Below are 21,211 nucleotides of genomic sequence, written 5' to 3'. Positions count from 1 at the left end.
AAACACAACAAAGAGGGAGGGGTAGTGTAACGATCCTCGTGGCCGTTTCGTACTTTTAGTTGGTTTTCCCTATTTTTACTCTTTTTGTAGCTTTTGTATGTCATATGCGATTTGCGGGGATGAGTGACACAATTTTTCGAGATGCTCAGATACATGAGTATTTGATGAGACTTTGAGTTTTGAAGGTTCACAAGTTTGACAAAAGTCAATATTCTAGGTTTGTGAGGTTGGATTAAAGTTCAGTCAGTTTCAATAGGTGTGGAAAGTGATTTTTGACTTGGTTGGGTGGTTGGTATGAATTCCGAGACATTCAAGAGTGCTTTAAGTCATTGGTTGTATTCTTGAGTTTTAAGAAAGTTAAATTTGACCATTGTCAAGACAACCTCGGATCGGTAGATTGATAATTCTAATAGATTTAGAACATGTTGTATGGTCAATCTACAGAATGTCGAGGGTCCATTCAAAGTTTTGATTGAAACTTTCACGAAAGATATGCATGATTTATGAAAATGACTGCCTTATGACTTAGGTTGCTTTGATATTAGCATCAAATAAATTGTGACAGGTTTTCTCACACAATAACATCTTCTTTCTCAAAAAGAAAAAGTCGGAACCTGATCTTGACGGCCCTAAACAATAGCAATAGTAACTAAATTATACTTTTCCATGGATGTTGATATGCTTGTGTTTATGACTAATTTTGTTCGGATTTTACGTAGCATCGAAAGGATATTGAGATGAAGAATCTCTCGTTAGTATAGGCCTGGCCCCTAGTAGCAATCTATTTGTCCCTAACTACGTGCCCCGTAGGTAGTCTTGAGTGACATAGCTAGTGGATTCACCTAAGCTAGAAGTTTAAGGTTTTTGCCTTAGAAAACAAGGACATCGATCTCTTTTCAGTGTGGGAGAATGACACTGAATTCGACGTTATAGCTCATGTCATCTATTTCGGTTAGTAGTAAATATCATACAACACGAACTTAAGTTACTTTCAAAATATTTTATGAAGTTTTCCTTATGATTTAAGATGCATTGACCATGTTCAAGTTTTATGATGTCTCTTCATGAGCTTTTATGATGTTTAGCTTGGTAATTAATTTCATTTTTCGATCATGTCGCCTTATTATCATGATTCATGTTTTATGCATATCCCTCATACTTAGTACATTCCATGTACTAATGCATACTTGTGCCTACATTGTTTCATTAATATAGGGTCTGGCGATCTTCCTCCTCCCGTTCGTGGCTAGTTGGCTTGACCATTTTGTTGGGATTTATTCAATTTTTATTATTGATAAAGAAAGATTAAACACATTGTTCAACATGGTCCAAAGGTACACTGCCACGAGCAGTGGAATTTAGGAAAACTTTTAAAATAAATAAGGATAAAAGCTCAGAAATTAAGAATGGATAATTCTAATTTCATGATAAAATCGAAGAAAATAAATATCGGATGAATTAAGGAGAAAGAATCAATGAGTTCGATTTGAAGAAGGAGTCTAAAGAGGCAAGGAATTTTAATTGAATAAGTTACTACTGATTTGAGGAGTTGGAGCTCGACTATAACACAAAAGAATCAATGAATTTGATTTGAAGGAGTCTAAAGAAGCAAGGAGTTTGAATTGAAGAAGGAGTCTCACTTGAAGTAGATCTCTAAGTCAAGAGAGTTCAAGTCAATAAGGAGTTTGAAGTGAACAATAACTCTAAAGAATTGTGCTTAAATAAAGTTGAAGTCGTTCATAATACTTGTGCACTTACAAAGCAAAAAGAGCAATTGAAAAATTGACTTCGCAAGTGCTACTAGTGAATTAAAGGAACACATCGAAGAACTTGGTCCTTTTACAGAGTTTATGTGTTAGAAGTTTTTCTTTGTGATTGAGTCTTGATGTAATATTAGTTCATTGAATTATAAGTTGAATTAGAAGTGTTGTCTTCAGGTTGTGATAGCTCAAAGATTTGGGAACACATACCTTGAAATGTTTGTGTTGAAGTTTAGGATTTAGAGTTAGTTCATAGGATTACAAGAGTTGTAATCTGAATTCATAACTTGAAAGTTAGGAATTAGAGTTAGATCCCAGGATTGCAAGAGTAGTAATCTAAATTCATAACTTGAAGTTAAGGAGTTAGAGTTAGTTCTATAGGTTGCAAAGTTTGTAATCTATTTTTTGTGGAGGTTCAGTGATTTAGTGAAGTTGGAGTTAAATCCTTAAGGGTACATGTTGTGGTTTTTTATACCTTTTGAGATGGGTTTTTCCCACGTAAAAGATTGTGTTTTTACTTATTGTTCTTACTGTGTTGTTGGAACACGTTAGGCAACCTGCTTCACACTTAGACAAAAAATTAAAGTTAGTAAATTACTAGGTTGTGCAGACTATCACATTTGAAGATCAAGAGTTGGTGAGTCCTCATGTTCCGAGAAACATGTCACTTTTATTTCGTTTATGTGTATTTAGTTTTTGGACGTTGTATGTGGTGTATTGGTTACGTCCTGACCACTTCTTTTCATGTATTAGAATGGCTTGTCAAGACTCTGTTAGACTTCCGCTTAAATGTCAAACTTTCTGATATATATGATATTATTTATTTTTTCTATTATATTGTGTGTATGTATGTCAAATGGCTTGTGTAGGGCCACTCGGGGTCTTATACACCATGTCACATCTAGGGTGTACTTTGGGTCATCACAGTTCGAAAGAAGGATAGTTCTTTTCGTATGTGCATTGACTACTGACAATTGAATAAGTTTATCATAAATAATAAGTATCATATTCAAAGAATTGATGACTTTTTTGATCTACTCCAATGTACGAGTTTTTTCTCAAAGACAGACCTTCAGTCGGCTTATCACCAATTGAGGATAAAGCAAAATGACATTCTCAAGATGGATTTCAGAGCTCGGTAGGGTCACTATGAGTTTTTGATGATGTCGTTTCATTTAACTAATGCCCCAACAACATTTTTGGACTTAATAAATTCGGTCTTCTAGCAATATCTTGACATGTTCGTGATTGTGTTTATCGATGATATTTTGATTTACTCTCCGAGTGAGGATGAGCATGTTGAACATTTGAGAATTGTGTTGCAAATTCTCAAGGATCAAGAATTGTATGCTAAGTTTAGAAAATGTATGGTTTGGTTGAGGTCTGTTGCTTTCCTTGGCCACATTGTCTCTGGTAAAAGTATTCAAGTTAATCCAAAAAAGACCGAAGCAATTAATAATTGACCTAGACCTTTGTCCGCTTCTAATATACCGAGTTTCTTGACTTAACCATTCTATCACATAATGACTTTATGAAACCACTGACTTTTCCATCACCAACGTCTTTCCTACTAAATCCATTTCTAATTTTGAATCTACCAACTAACTCTATCAACCCGCATGTTCTCTCTCCTATGACACCTTCCAACACCGGTGATGAGTCCACAAATTGGACTCATTTAGGGGTTTATTTTGATAGGAATAGTGTCCTCAAATGCTTATTTTATCTCAATATCTGATGAAAACTCTTAAGTTTCAGATATTTGAAGTTTTAGTGGAAGCATGGACACTTAGGCGCAAAAAGAAACCAAAAGGCTGAAAAGAATGAAGAAGTTGAAGCTTACGCATCGCCAAGCACACTTGGCGATTCGCCGAAGGGACGCACTCCTTCCCTTGTTCCAGTACGCGAAGCCTTGAAGGAGCAGGATCAAAAAGGTGATGAAAGGAGCAGTCGGCGTTTCACCGAATAATTCCGCGAAGCAGTACTAGGTCGCCCAATGACACAGAGCACGATGATGCTGAAGGATAGTGCAAAACGGCGACGAACTACACCAAAGGGTGAATCGCCGAGTTAATCGACGATTCCGACTAACCTCGCCGAAAGATCCACCAGTACTATTTTCTGAAGTTTATAAATACTAAACTTGTTATTAATTTTTAAGAGTCGAACATATATATTTTATTTTCCAGAATAGAATAGTAATTTTTGGGATATTTTCTCTCAAGTTTGGAGAGGGTTTTTGGGAGACTTGAAGAAAGAAGGATTTCATCTTCCCCAAGTTGGAAGTGGGTCTTCTCCATTCTTCTTCCTTTGCTTAAATCAAGGTTTAATTCCTTATACCCATTTGATTTTAGTATCATCTTAGGTGTATTTTGTTATTTCTTGATGTGTGGCTAAAAACCCCCATTTTTGGGGTGTGATTTAGCAAGTATGTGTTGATATAGTTGTTGGGTTTTGCTTGCTGATAGGATAGATGTATTTTATTGGTGATTTCACCTAGTGGTTGTGGTTTAATTTAATGGGTTTGTAGTTGCAAATACAAAACCACCCATGTGTTTTCGGGTTGCCCGAGAGGGAGGTCGCGAAACCAAGACCGCTAGATTGATGGCCTAAGGAGTGGGTCGACATGAGGTTCAGCCCGAGAGGGTGACCCCTAGAGAGTGAGTGGGGTAAGGCGTAGGCTGGCCTTCATGCGGCAAATGGTGTTCGAGAGGAACGCATTTGAAACAGGGTAAGTTGCCCGAAAGGGAACTTATTTCCATCTAAAGCTTAGCCTAGTCACTAATATCTTGCAAATTTCCTATCGAAAGCATATACCCAACAATTTATCTCAACTTGTATTGCGGTCACACCCCAAGAACTTGTCCCCATACTTGATCTTCTTATTATATTTGTTGTGTTTTTACTACTTATGACAAAACCCCCAGTTGATATTTGACACCTTTGTGTCACCCCTTTTTATTTACAATGTTTTTAATCGTTAATGTCTTTAGCTACGACTAGTTTGAACTAAATTCAATTTTTCTAACTAATTCTCAAAACCACTCCCTTGGGACACGACCCCAACCCTTGGTTGGGTTACTATATTATCGACGATCGTAGACACTCGTACTGTAGGTTAGTGTCGTTGGTCACGATAAACATCAAAATGGCGCCGCTACCGGGGACTGGTGTTATTTGAGAATTTTTAGATTAGTAGAATTTTTGTTCTTCTTAGTTGTAGTTCACTAACTTAATTCTTTGTTTTGTTTTGTGATTTGTCGAAATCTAAACAAGTGAAAGCGAGAAATATTTGGGAGCTAATGGAGTTTCCTCCATTAGAGGTAATGATGTATCGGGATCGTATCCTAACCTTCAAGCAATTGGAGGATGAGCGGATCCATGAGACATGGGCAAGATTCAATGAACTGCTAACTCAACGCCCCACTCATGGAATTCCCGGTAGGATCCTCCTTGATTGTTTCTACCGAAGTCCTGGCCCCAGAAACAAGATGTTGATTGACAAACTCCTTCCTGGCGGGACGTTAAAGCAGCCGTATATAATAACAGTCCAACTGCTTGACAATATGGCTAAAATGAGCCGAAAGATTGAAAAGGATCTCTTGATGACCGCACTAATGACTCAAATGGATAAGTTAAAAAAGAAATATGGTGAAGGTCGAAGCTCATTGCAAAAGGAAGGATAAATACATCCCTCCCCATAATAGAAGCAACAATGAGAACAAGGATATCAAACGCATCGAGGGAATTCTCTCAACAATTCTCCGCAAGGTGACCGAGCAAGACAAAGAGCTGGAGGGATTGAAAGAAGACATCGAAGGAATGAAACAAATTATTTGGACTCATTCTAAAGTTATCCAACTGCTCGAGGACCTGATGATTTATGTGTTGCCTCAACTCCATCCCCAGAAAAATAGGGGGTGGCCTAATGAGGACATGCCCAACCCCAGCAACGAAACTTAAGCAATGACTTGCGTCGTGCCACAGTGGTAAATAAGGCGCTTCTTCAGAGGCAACCCAAGGTCTTAAACGTTTAGGGTTTTACTTTTATGAATAATGGTGTGTTGTGTTGCAGGTTAAAACGAGGAAAGGGTGGAAAATTCAGGTTGGCGAGCAGAAAGTCTATCCCGCGAGTCTCCAAACAGGTCTGCGAGCCTGACTAGATCCGCCGTTTGGCTCAATACAAGAGTTTTACAGAGCCTGTAAAACTCGGTGAACTCGAAAAGCAACTCAGCTTATCGCCAACAAGTTTGGCTATCTCGATGCAAACCGTCGAAATTCACCCTCTGGAAATTGAAGATTTTAAACAAAAGGGTGAGACAAATGACCTCTCGGCGAATTGCCGAGTGGGTTTGCAAGTGCGACTAACATTGCCAAATGAACACAAATTGAACAACATATATTGCCAACAGTCACCCTTCTTCATTCTTTCTCATTTTCAAACTCCATAACTTCACACCAAGTTAGTAATTTACCTTTTCTCACCTTAGAGTAGTACTTTAGTCACGAATTAGCACTTGGAACTTGGATTTTCGTTGCCGCCTAGCATTACAATTTTGTTTACTCAGCAAAAAAGTTAGTTTCTGTAAAAACCCTTTTCGCTTTTGAAAGGTTCAACCTCATCTGCAATCTAGGTGTCCATTAATGCGTCTTAGATCTCTCTAATATGAGTAGAAATTTTCGAATTCCTACTTTTAATTTGTAAATTGGGGCCTATCTGTTTTTACTATTCGAATTCTTTTTTTCACTCTGCTTACCTTGAAACTAAATGTTGTGAACTATGCATAATGGGTGTTTCCATGAATGGGTGTTATGGGTCTGGGGCTGAATTTCATTAATACATAGTTTAATTTTGTTTTTGAGTTTTGTACGATCGATTTTGGAAAGTGAATTGAATCTCAGGCATTAGGTCAGTCGGCGAGTTAAGTTGAGCTCGCCGAATCACTCGGTGGTTCGCCTACTAGCCCTAAATAGCCCTTAATTTCATATCTTAAGCTTTGTGGGCTCTATAATTTCGGCGGACATATTCATGATCGCTAAAGAGGTTCGGCGATTCACTGATTAAATTGGTGAGTCTGTCTGCAATTATGTTCTACAATGTAATTACTTACTATTCTCTCTAACTTTTTGCAGATATGGCCAAACGATCGACCAGAGGAAGGGAAAAAGGAGTTGTGATCAGTGAAAATGCACCTCCACCCAGGGGCAAGGCTACCACAATTTCAAAAAGCAAGGGAAAGGGAAAAACCTTCGAATTATCCGACGCAAGCTCTGACAGCACAGGTTTCTACACCACCGAACCACCCACATATAACAATGAAAGTACGAAGTCTGATGAAGACTACCAGACAGAGGAAATGAGGGCTGAGCTACGTTCCAAAACAATACATGATCCACATCGGATAAGAGATAGTCAATCCATCACTCCAACTCCTTCAGCTTTAGAGCAAGCATTAGTGCTGACACCTCTAGTACAAGGTCGCCCACATGGATCAATGAATAGATCAAAGGTGGACGGTCTGAGAACGATCATTGAGGAGAAACGACTTTCCATTGATGGGGTTATAGATAGGTATCCAGAGGTGATATAGTGCCTGAAACACCACAATTCCAAATCATCACAAGGCATCGCGACTCTTACATACCAAGCTGGGTTAGAGAGTTCTACGACGCATACAGTACATTGGTACCTTAACGGAAAAGGCTAATCTCATCTTTTAAAGCAGTTGACTACATGGTTGTCAGAAAAAGGAAGGTAGCCTGTGATAGTGAGTCTATCAACACAGCTTTGGGTATGTCCGATAAGATTAATGACCACTGCCAGTATTTGATCAGGACACAGAAGCTGGATGCAATGAAAAAGTGGTTAGCTCCGCTAGTCTCAGATGATAATGCTCCGACATGGTTAGCAGAAGGAGTTCCAATTGAGAAGAAAAATCTAAACATAGTTGCACAATACTAGTTCGGATTCATCAGCAGCACAATTATGCCATCACAAAATGAATCAATCCTTCGTCATGCTAAGGCAGCTTTCCTTGGATGCATCATGAAGAAAACCAGGATAAATCTTGGGATGATCATTGCCTCTGAGATCCATATGCGTGCAAAGCAGAGCCAGACATCTCTCCCTTTCCCAGTATTAATCACTGAATTATGCAAAAGAGCACGGGTACCTAGAGATGCAACGAAGGATGTGGAACTGGCTGCCACCACCTCCACTAATATCCGAAAGATCAAAGCTGAATATCTCAAGGACCAAACAGAAAAGAAACAGAAGGAAGCTGTGGCCACTAGATCTATACCTGCAGAGGCATATTTGCCTACTCCAGCCCCTAGGCCTTCAGAGCTGAAGAAAGATGTGGACTACCTAAATTCCACTGATATATCCATGATCTTTGGAACATTGGAAGTTCCAGATGCCCCCGAAATGCCTCAGACTACCACAGGATATGAAACTGGAATGGAGCATACTGCTGATCCTGAATCAGAAGCAGAAACTGACGAAGAGATATTTGAGGAAATTACAGCGGTCGACATAGCCGAGACTGAGGAGATCAAGATAAATGTTGTTGTGCAATCTTCTTTGGCAAAGTCTCCTGCTGCGAGATCCAGTGGAGCTGGTCCTTCTGGTGGTCACTCCGAATACTGATGCCATGACAGATGGAGCAACTGCATAGTCAGGATCACTTATTTACCTCTCTGTCTTTCTTTACTTTGCCTTTTGGATTCTGTATTATTTGCATTTGAGGACAAACTCTCTTATTTGTGGTGGGGTGAGGCCCACCTTGTTTTACTTGTTTCGAATACTTGTGTTTTGGTGTACATTTGGGTTGTCTGTTTTTAATTGTGTTTTTAAAAACTGCGTTGTGATTGTTTGAGCTTGTGGCTCCGTTTATTTTTATTTGTAAAATGATTTTGACCCTTTCGAAATTTTTTGAATTTTTCGCACATTTTTGCCACCCCTCGTGAGTTGATGTGGTTGTTCTTTTGCAAAAAACTTGAGTCCCAATTTCGATCAATACCAAGGACTTGAATAGTGCTCTCAATCGAACGAACTTGTTGCCTACCCGTGAGCGTGTGAAACTATTTTGAACACACTTTGAGCCTTACCTTTCTTTGAAAGAATCTTGATGAACCCTAGACCTTACTTGACCCGCTACCTATAATCTTCTTGATTTGTGGTTTAGTGAATAGCCAACTTAGGCCAAAAGTCTAAGTTGGGGGTGTGGTAAAAAGGAAAAGGAGAAGTCAAGAAGTGCAAGAAAAGTCTCCCTTAACCCCTGGTTTTGCAGAACAATGGAAACCTTCGAAGTAATAAAAAAGTAAAAAATTGTGGGATAAAGTACCAAGGAAATTGGGTTTCCAAGCAATCCATGGAGGTGAATGAAAAGATGACTTAGAAGCACTAGAAAAAGAATTGATAAAGGAAAAGAAGGGAATTCCTTGAGAATACCACATCTCACGAGGAAAACGTCACTGAGCCTAAATGACCATAACTTTGCACTCATCCCCATTACAAGCCTTAGAAAGACCTGTTTGATCTTGAGTAAGCCGAATCGAAAGTAGATTGGAAAATAAGGGCAAACTTATGGGTAAAAACATGCATTGTGTTCCTCTTTTTTAAGTGTGAGTGTTGCATCTGGTTCCTGATCTTGAATTGATTAACCTCTGTGTGTGAATATGGAATCATTCTTGATGTGAATATGGAATCATTCTTAATGTGAGGGCACTTAGATACTTCCTGTTGAGCTTGATTGCACAAGTAGCAAGTATTGCGAGCATGAGAATCTTTGGTAATGGTGTGTCACAACTTGAATCTTTGAGTACACAATTGATTCTTGCATAAGTAAATTTGAGTCTGATTGTGTGCATTCATCATTTAGTCTTTTGTAGCACTATTTGAGACACCTTGTTGAACGGCTGAACTTGAGTTTGCTTGAGGACAAACAAAAGTTTAAGTTGGGGGTGTTGATGAGTCCACAAATTGGACTCATTTAGGGGTTTATTTTGATAGGAATAGTGTCCTCAAATGCTTATTTTATCTCAATATCTAATGAAAACTCTTAAGTTTCAGGTATTTGAAGTTTTAGTGGAAGCATGGACACTTAGGCGCAAAAAGGAACAAAAAGGCTTAAAAGAATGAAGAAGTGGAAGCTTGAGCATTGCCAAGCACGCTTGGCGATTCGCCGAAGGGACGCACTCCTCCCTTTGTTCCAGTACCCGAAGCCTTGAAGGAGCAGGATTAAAAAGGTAATGAAAGGAGCAATCGGCAGTTCACCGAATAATTCCGTGAAGCAGTACTAGGTCACCCAATGACACAGAGCACGACGATGCTGAAGGCTAGTGCAAGACGGCGACAAACTACACCAAAGGGTGAATCACCGAGTTAATCGGCGATTCCGACTAACCTCGCCGATAGATCCGCCAGCACTATTTTCTGAATTTTATAAATACTAAACTTGTTATTAATTTTTAAGAGTCGAACATTTATTTTATTTTCCAGAATATAATAGTACTTTTTGGGATATTTTCTCTCAAGTTTGGAGAGAGTTTTTGGGAGACTTGAAGAAAGAAGGATTTCATCTTCCCCAAGTTGGAAGTGAGTCTTCTCCATTCTTCTTCCTTTACTTAAATCAAGGTTTAATTCCTTATACCCATTTGATTTTAGTATCATTTTAATCTGGTGCAAAGTCAGTAGTACTAGGGCCTTTGAGTAGGAATTTGTTCACTTTGTTGAGATACCAATTGGAATCAGAATATACCAATTGGAATCAACTCATACCATAAGCGACAACCCACATAAAAGAAGAAAAGAAATAGAATGACTTCCTAGAATGCTTCATAGCTTCCTGAGGGTAAGATGTGGACGTTAATACACCAATCTGCAGGAGTCTATTCCACATTTTGCTCTTGTACTGGGAGACTGGCAACCTAGGCTCTGATACCAATTTTTCATGACCTAACCCACCGGGCCATGCAGGCACCTACTCTAACACCTAAGCAGAAGAACCCTTAATTCCCAAACGGTTAAAATATGCGAAAGATTAAGAAAACTAAAGATAAAAGGATTTTTACGAGATTTTTTTAAAAATAAAGTTTTTCTAACGATCTATAATTAAACTTGTAAAACAATTAACACCTCCAGGGATCTAGTCTAAAAAGGTACAAGAGATTCTAAGATTACAAGTATAAAATACAATACTAATGACACAGCTTCCACCAAAGGGAAAGAGGAGTAGAAGTTGTTGGAGATTGTCTTCGTCTTCACCTATGAAACATTACTGACACTGCAACCAGACTATGCCAAAAGGCATAACAAGAGTAGTATCAGTACAAACCACACGTACTAGTAGGCATTATTGGTCAACCCAATGTCCACCACATAATATAAAGAAATCAACTAGCAAGAAGCATGTGATAAGACAGTACACTTCTCAACCCTCATCCTCCTACCTTTACCATTCTCGAATACCTTAAAACATACTAGTACACTTGGCTCTAACCCCTTACTCACTCCATTTTTTATCGTAACTTAACCATTCTATCTCATAGAGGAGACCCCCAATTGCAACTACCTCCAATCCGGCCAACCACTCACGACATACCCTTGCTCCCTCTACATCACCAATCAGCCTTTGACCACGTAGTATATTCTATCAAGGCTCGCTAACCGCTTCGAATATGAATTCCCAGCCCAAGGTAGGACCTAACCACTTTTGCCTCCTGGACACTACCCCACTTCTCACTATTAAGGACACAACCCTTCTCTCTAAAGTAACCAATAATAACACTTGGATCCTCCATCCCCACTTACCAGACCTCATTCCAAAAATGAGATGTAAACCAGTACTTACGACACTATAACACAGATAAGCCATATGCATAGTTCAATATACTTTTAGGAGAAACATACAAATTCACAATATCAATAACAAGCAAATATGAATATAGTAATTACCAATAGTTCTCTCATAGAACCCACACCCAAACTGTTAGTGTGTCAGAACGTGACACCCAATCCAATATATATGTGTCGAAACATGACACCTAATCTAATGTATGTGTCGGAACGTGACACCCGAGCCAATGTACGTGTCAGAACGTGTCACATGGTCCAGTCAGCACAACCACAATCACAATCACACATATAATGAACAATTCACATAGTCACACAAATCAAGTATAAGGTTCATGGCATGGAATTATACATACTTAGTCGTTTCATTGAGTTCAGTTCATGATTCTCTATCCCCATATGCGTATGCATGCGATGAAGCAATTAACTGGCATATATCACACAAACATGAAAAGATCTATCACCTACCCCTAGATCACAAGACGAGGCTTTCCCTCACAATATGCACCTTATTTATCAACTAAGAGTACATGTACAATCATCCCTTTCTCTATGCCCGAAGGCCTACGCATAAATCCTATCGTCAATTAGCAATATACTATTCAGTAAGCACGGATTTACTACTACTCAATTAAATAAACCTAGCCTACCTGGATGCCAAGTAGCTGCAGAGGGATTGTAGCTCCAATCCTGGCTTTCGAACGATAAGACGGTGGATTTGGTTGGGAATCAACAAGCTATCATCATCCTTGCGCTAGAAATCTCTTCCTCCTTCCTTCCCAAGCCTAGAGCAATCTTTTGAAGGTTTCTGGGGTGATTCTCTCGTCTTTAAGTTTTTCCCCCCGACCCTCCCGCTCTTGTGCTCCCTGTCCCGCTGGAGCGCCGCCGCCTTAGAGGCATCATTCCGCTCTGGCGGGAGAGTGGGGTCCTGTTACTCCCAATATTTTTCTCTCCATGAATAACGACAATTCGGGTTATTACAGAAGGGTTGTTTAGGGTAGGTGATAAATGAATTTGGTTTTCCATTCATGTTATGTATATATGTTAACTATTTCGCTAGTATTACTTATACAATATGTGGTTAAGGAGTTGGAAAGGGAGGAAGGTGAAGTGATGTCTTGCTGTCAATCTCATGCAATGAACTTGTCTTGTTTGCTTGTGCTTGTTTGCTTGTGGTTTTACAAGTATGATTGTATTCATTGTGAATTTGATTGTATGATGTGCAATACCTGGTTGGCTTGGGTACTACACCTGTTATATATTATCAGTTGGCTCGGGTATCATCCTTAGTAAATATTATCGATTGGCTTGGGTACCTGCGTGGTACATATTCTTGTATTAGCTCGTTACCTTGACAGTACGTGATATCTCTTGGTTGGCTCAAGTACTACGACTGGTTTATATTATCAATTAGTTTAGGTAACACACATGGTATTGAATATCTATCAGCTGGCTCGAGTACTACTATTGATATAGGTTTCATATCATTTGACTTGGGTACCGCGCTACATACATATTTGATTATTCTCTATGTGTTGGTTCTGTGAGTGGACCGAGTTTATTTATTATATTTTATGTATCACATGTTGGTCTATGAGTGGCCACATTGATGTATTTAAATATTGAGATGGTTCTTGTATAGACTGGAATTGAATGTTATATACCATAAATGATGTTTCATAGATCCTTGGGTGGTCTGGGTTATTTGAGGGGTGGGGGTGTTGAATCACGAGTATGTTATGTCAAGGGGAATAAGTAAGATATTTTTTGGTAGTATACTATATGGCTAGAGGGCCGGTTGATGCTTATCATGACCAATGCCACTATCCTACAGTAGTAGCGTCTACGATCCTCGATAATATAGTAACCCAACCAATGGTTGGGGTCGTGTCCCAAGGGAATGGTTTTGAGAATTAGTTAGAAAAATAAAATTTAGTTCAAACTAGTCGTAACTAAAGACATTAACGATTAAAAACATGTTAAATAAAAAAGGGTGACACAAAGGTGTCAAATATCAACTGGGGGTTTTGTCACAAGTAGTAAAAAAACAACAAATATAATAAGAAGATCAAGTATGGGAACAAGTTCTTGGGGTTTGACCACAATACAAGTTGAGATAAATCGTTGGGTACATGCTTTCGATAGGAAATTTGCAAGATAATAGTGACTAGGCTAAGATTTAGATGGAAATAAGTTCCCTCTCGGGCAACTTACCATGTTTCAAATGCGTTCCTCTCGGACACCCATTTGCCGCATGAAGGCCAGCCTATGTCTTACCCCACTCACTCTCTCGAGCTGAGTGTTAGGATATAGTGCACTTACTTGAATTCTACAATGTGATCCCTAAATGAATTATGTGTGTGTGACAGGATATACTTATGAGAAGGGATGCAACTTTAGTTGTGCATGGACTTACCATTTATAAAAAGGGTAAGGGAAAAGAACAACTACTGACTGTAGGGAAACTTTAGTTTCATGGTAGTCGAGATTGGTCGGGAACCATGTAATAAAAGGGGCTATTATTGCATAATAGAGGAAATTGTTATTATGAAAGGTTCCCTTGACGTGTGTCACAACAGATTATAAACTGTGTGATTAATAGGCATATTATGGGGATGTGCATGCTTATTATGTTAGATTAGTGGGAAGGGGTTCGGATGTGTGTATCGCTGAGTTGACTCGAGGTGAGCAATGACAATCTTAGCTAAGAGGGGTTATCCTAAATACTTGTTATGACCTTGGGAGTCAATGAAAAACTCTAAAAATGGGGAAAACCCCAGGAAATTGTTGTCTTGGAAACTGGTCCCATCGGAGCCACTGGCGCGGCATCATTCCCGCCAGGGCGAGACCACCAGAGAGGGAAGTCCCCCGCTAGAGCAGTAAGGTCCCTGCCAAAGAGGGACACGACGAGACAAAATCTTAGCCCAATCTCCCCTATTTTTCCACTAGTTCCCCTATGAACCCAGAATCACGCATGGACTAAATTTCGCAATTTCATCAGTACTCAGGCAATATAACAGTGAGTTAAATCACCTAGCATTTAATTAAGGCTATGAAAATAGCAAACCAAGCATTTTTGTGCTTAAAAAAATGTAAGGAAAAAGAAAAAGAAAAATATAAATATTGTTCATTACGTGCCCGAGAGGGGCAAAACAAAATCAGGGACCATGGGAATGGGAAGTGTCGCTACCGGACTCTAGGTCCTCTAGGCTGTCTCGTCAGGCCACGCTTGACTCAACCAGGGGAACTCCCAAAAGTCCTCCGACTCGAGCCTGGAAAGCTCCATCTAGGGGGTGACGTAAAAGAAAATGACATTAATGGCCTTCCACATCCAACCCATCAGACGGTCCCTCTATAGACCCTTTTACCTCTTATGTTGCAGCTGGCGGCAGAGCATCTCAACCTTGAGGTTAATGGAGAGTGGAAATTGAGTCGAGGCGCTAACATAGGAGCTTCACAATCTCGTTCGGACGGCTGCCAGCTCCTCCTCCACACGAGCACCTGATAGTGGGAACTAAGACTGGGTAGGAAGGGTGTCGTTGGCCTCATCATCTTCCCCTCATTCGTCATCCCCCTCAGCAGCTGCTTGGCTGCTACCATCTCCGTTTGTCTTCCTTTTATTTCTTCCTGAGGTGGAATCCTACCTGATCAAAAGGGGATCCATAGGAAGTACCTCATCGGTGTCCAAGAGTGGCAGCCCCGCCTACTTGCACATCGTTGTCACCAGTCCAGGAAGGAAGAACACTTTTTTGTTGCCTCTGTAGAACTTCTTCCACTCAGAGATGATCTGAGTACCCACAGCTTGGCCTCGTACTCTGCATTAGGAACCTCTGGCACCTCGAGCACCTCATTGATGAACTGAGTGCTCAGGGGGATGTCAACTCCTCGGATGCAGATAGTAGGGTGAGGATCGTCCCAGCGAACAATAGAAAGAATTGCATAAAACTCCCTCACCAAGCCAAAGCGTGCAGCAAGGGGAGCCTCTTTCAGTGGACCCCAACTAAATTCCATCAACCGGGCTTGGAAGGAGGGTGATTTCTCCGCTAGGCCCAAGATGTGGAAACCCCTCTCACACAAGAACTTGGTGTTCTGGTGATCATGGTGCCTCTCCCGACTTGCAGCATCGGGAAACCAGAAGAAAGTCAAGTTTTCCTCATTTATTTCAGCCACAGTAGACAAGCCTACAAAAATTCATGAAATCGTACATGTTAAGACTTCATAAAATTAGTCAATCCCGGGCTAAGGAATAAGAAAAATCTATTTTGAAGTGGCAATGAGGCAACTGTTCTACGAAATCCCGCCAGAGCGGCCAGGACCCCTCCACAGTGGCATGAAGGAGGCCGCCACAGCGGGAAGGAGGCTGCCAGAGTGGACTTCATCTGGGAAGAACTCCAGGATGCGATCATAGCGCCCTTTCACCCCAAACCTCGTTTTTAACAGATTTTTCATCAGATCAGAGTATCTAAAGTACCCTAGTACCTAAATATACAACTATTCTAGCAATACAACCCATAAATGATGCCTGAATCTGAGTTTTACACCAAGAAACTATTCAAGTTCCCCTACCCATTTCGAAACCATTTCGATAGTATTTCCATAAAATCCTTACGCTCAGAACGTTGTGGAGAATTAAAGGAAATGTCCATGCTACATTTTTCTAGCAAATCAAGCAACATAGTTTCACATTTTGAAAACTACCCCAAGGCCATTCTAACCAATCGTGTAGTGTCATGAAATCGTAGTTAAGTAAGTAATGAAGTAATTAGAGCGGAGAACAAGAACTTTACCTTAAGATCGATGCTCGGAGTGAAGCAAAGCGATTGAGAGCATTTTTTTCACGCCCCGAAGCTACCCCTTTGGCGTAAACACGGGACCTAGAATCATGAGTGACCCCAAGCTAACCCTGAGGTGGCATATCATAAGCAAACTGAACATATCTATGAAAATAAGAACTAATGCGGAAGCTAAAACATGAGAAAACTGAATATGGGGAATACCCAATATTGATCCGAATATAAATAATATGATATAGTTTAGTGATACTGAACAATCACTCAAATACTAAAGCTGAATCTAATACTATGTCTGAAAAAGCTTGTAACTGACTAGAGTTGGTGGGACATGTTCCCAGCTAACCCTAGAAAAACTAAAACTGAAATGAAGGACTAAATCTGAAAACATGTCTACTGTCCTCGAAGTATGAGGACTCACCACTGAACCTACTGAACGTGGATCGGGAACCGATCTATGCATGATCTGGATGAGTAGAACCTGAATCTACATCATGAAAAGATGTAGCGTAGAGTATGCGTTAGTATTTGAAAGGTACTGAGCATTTAGGCTATGGATAAAAGCTGAACAAAACATATAAGCTGAACAAACATAACTGAGCAAAGACATAATCTGAAATGATGGAATTACTGAAATATGCTGAAAAGAACTGAATTGAATGCAATAACTAAGTACATAACATGTTGAGACTAAATACAGAAGCATAACTGAAAACCTGGTCAAATACACTAGAGTCTAACTGTGGGAGCTACTAGTAACCGACATAACCACCACGTGAACTAACCATGGTGTCTGATGTATACACCCCATCGAAGGGCCGATATACCTTGCCAGAGGTATAAAGGCATGACTCACGTGATCACTAAAACTGATGCCCACAGAGGGGACTTATAAACCTATGGGGGCATATAGTTCTGGGACTATACGGGTACGCTGAACCTTATTCCAACTCGGTGTTAAGTCTACTCCCAACTGAATATGTACATAACACATTATGACTGAATTACTGAAATACTGAATAGCTCAAAATACTGACATCCAAAATCTGAGAATGTAACAATTATAAACTAATAATGAAACATTTGAAATATGAGGCATGTATATCTGTTTATCTAACCTAGCTAGTGTAATTCATGAACTAAACAAATCTACACAACTAGGGCTCTGAGTTTCATGCAAGGAACTAAGCAATGATTTCACGAAAACATGATAATCTGATTAAGAATACTATAACAGCTAAATCACAACCAATATCTAAGGTTTTAGAAACCCTAGGTCTAAGCAAGATATAGCGAATCAAGAAAATGACTGAATTCTAGGGACCTAGTGGATGAAAGGAACCCACTAGTGAAATCCCACATACCTGGTTATGAAATCTACAGAGAAATCTTTCGATTTCAGGGTTGGAACTATGGAAAACTTGATGCGTGTTCTTGAGAAAGCTATGGCCTATTTTCTCTTCTTTTGTTCTAAGTTTGATGCATTTTTAGTGAATGAATCACTTAGGGAAAGATTTGACTAAGTTACTAAGCTTAAATTGATCAAAACTCCATAGTTTAGGGATCAAACAACATAGTTTAAGTTCCTAATGTATAGGGGAAAGGACCAAAATGACCCTGACTTAATTCTGACGAAGGCCACCCACGGAGGGACCTACAGTCCATGGGTTGACCTACCAACCGTATGTAGGGGTCGTCGGTCAAGTATGCCCAATAGGGATTTACTAAAATGAGCATAACGTTTTATTCGAAGATGGGATTTTACCAAATTTGGTGGTGTTGGAAAGAGGATTCAATTATCTTTCATTTGATAGGTCATGGGCCACCTAATTCCTTTTGTGCTAAGAGTTATGACCGTTTAAAGTTGACCCTTCAGCAATTTCCCTCTAACTGGCTACTGACCCTCACCTATGGTCAGACCTACGGTCTGTAGGTCCAACTACGGGCCGTACTGGTCGAATGTTTGTGGGATCAGAGACTATAAAGATTTGGGCCTTAATGACGGAACCCCACCTATGGTTCGTGGGTGGTTCTATTGGTACTGACACCAGCTTTTCTGAAAACTAGGATTTTCTTCATTTTGAGACCCGAGGTGTTACATTATCTCCCCCTTGGGAACATTCGTCCTCTAATAAAGTCTAAACCAGTTGAGTATGGAGGGAAGGAGTTGCAATCCCTACCACTAAGTACTAGAAACTAATATCTAACTGAACTGAGTTCTAAGGACATGTAAATATGTTAAAAGTGCAAGAACAACTGAAGGAACAAGGTACTAAGACTGAATTTACGCAAGAGTAAACTGAGAGACTGGAGAGGAAACTATTATCTCAAGCTGAAACAAAATTGGAAGGAAAGAGCTGAGGATACTTGACCTTTATGGCTCCTTCAACTACTCATCCACCTTAGGAACACATAAGAGACCATCTCCCTCTTGGGAGAAAACCTCTACTTTCTACTGTTGAACTGCACTTTTTAACTGAAACAATATAGGATCACTGTCCTGTTTTCCCTTAACTTCTACAACCAATGAATGTTCTGATCTATTCTGGACTATCATACCTACATTTGATATGTCCGTAAGACCAACTCCTAAGCGAGCAAGACAATGAACATCTTTTGTTAATTCCTCCCCGTTTTCCTCAACATGTGCTACACCCTATAGAGATCATCTTTCTGGCCTAAAGGTAAGAGATAAATCAACCTATAGGCACTGAGCTACTACCCTTCCATTCTAAGACTGGCTCGTTTGGAAACTGAAACTGAACGATCCTAGTTTTACAATCGACTGAGGCATAACATGAATGTAACCAATTCATGCCTAGAATGATACCGAAATCTACCATTTCTAGCTCTACAAGATCAGATGAGGTGACTTTCTAAGAGACTGTGACAAGGCAATTTCTGTATACATGTCTAGCTATAATTGGGTCAACAATTGGAGTAGATACTGAGAAGAGTTCTAAAAGGGTTTCTGGACTGACACCTAAGATTACTGTTATAAAGAGAAGTTACAAAGGTAGGAGTAGCCCCTGGATCCATAAATGCATAAACATCTGAGGAAAAACATGAAACGTACCACTGATCTGAAACACAAAACGTCGAATTAGAAATGAGAAGTTGGATCATACCTTACACACGATAAAAGTAGAAAGAAAGTAAACTTTTTCCTAAAACACTTTGTAGCTTCCCTCTGATTATATGGGGAGCTCTTCACACACATAAAAAGGAATCTACTTAGTGCAACTTTCAGACATCCTAGGACTCTTAAACCTAATGCTCTGATACCAAGTTTGTCACGCCCTGAGGCTACCCCCTTGGCGTAAACACGTGACCTAGGATCACGAGTGACCCCAAGCTAACCCTGAGCTGGCATATCATAAGCAAACTGAACATATCTATGAAAAGATGAACTAATAAGGAAGCTAAAACATGAGAAAACTGAATGTGGGGAATACCCAATACTAATCTAAATATAAATAATATGATAGAGTTTAGTGATACTAAACAATCACTCAAATACTAAAGCTGAATCTAATACATTGTCCAAAAAAACCTCTAATTGACTAGAGTTGTTGGTACATGTCCCCAGCTCACCCTAGAAAAATTGAAACTGAAACGAAGGACTAAATCTAAAAATATGTCTATTGTCCTCAAAATATGAGGACTCACAACTGAAGCTGCTGAATGTAGATCGGGAACCGATCTACGAGTGATATGGATGCGGAGAACCTGAACCTACATCATGCAAAGATGTAGCACAGAGTATGCGTCAGTACTTGAAAGGTACTGAGCATGTAGGATATGGATAAAAGTTGAACAAAACATATAAGCTGAACAAGCATAACTGAGCAATGACATAATCTGAACACGATGGAATTACTGAAATATACTGAAAAGAACTGAACTAAATGCAATGACTAAGTACATAACATGTTGAGACTAAATACTGAAGTATAACTAAAAACCTGGTTAAATACACTAGAGTCTAACTGTGGGAGCTGCTAGTAACCAACATAATCACCATGTGTGCTCACCGTGGTGTTCGATGTATACACCCCATCGAAGGGTCTGATATACCTTGTCAGGGGTATAAAGGCATGATTGGTGATCAATAAAATTGATGCCCACAAAGGGGACTTATAAACCTACGGGGGAACGTAGTTTTGGGACTATACTATACGGGTAGGCTGAACCCTAAACCAACTCGATGTTAAGTGTACTCCCAACTAATTATGTATGTAACACGTTATGACTGAATTACTAAAATGCTGAATATCTCAAAATACTGATATCCGAAATCTAAGAATGTAACAATTATAAACTGGTAATGAAACATTCGAAATCTAAGGCATGTATATTTGTTTATCTAACCTAGCTAGTGTAATTCATGAACTAAACGAATCTACACAACTAGGGTTATGAGTTTCATGCAAGGAACTAAGCAATGATTTCATGAAAACATGATAATCTGATTAAGATTATTATAACAGCTAAATCACAACCAATATCTAAGGTTTTAGAAACCCTAGGTCTAAGAAAGATATAGCGAATCAACAATCTGAATAAATTCTAGGGACCTAGTGGATGAAAGGCACCTACAGAGAAATCCTTCGATTTCGGGGTTGGAACTAAGGAAAACTTGATGCGTGTTCTTGAGAAAGCTATCACATGTTTTCTCTTCTTTTGTTCTAAGTTTGATGATTTTTTTAGTGATTGAATCGTTTAGGGAAAGATCTAACTAAGTTACTAGGCTTAAACTAATTAAAACTACGTAGTTTATGGATCAAACGACGTAGTTTAAGTGC

Source organism: Solanum verrucosum, unplaced genomic scaffold, assembly GCF_900185275.1.
Source record: "Solanum verrucosum unplaced genomic scaffold, falcon-dt-bn FXZP01000206.1, whole genome shotgun sequence".
In the NCBI taxonomy this organism is placed as follows: domain Eukaryota; kingdom Viridiplantae; phylum Streptophyta; class Magnoliopsida; order Solanales; family Solanaceae; genus Solanum; species Solanum verrucosum.
This window is presented reverse-complemented; position numbering follows the sequence as displayed.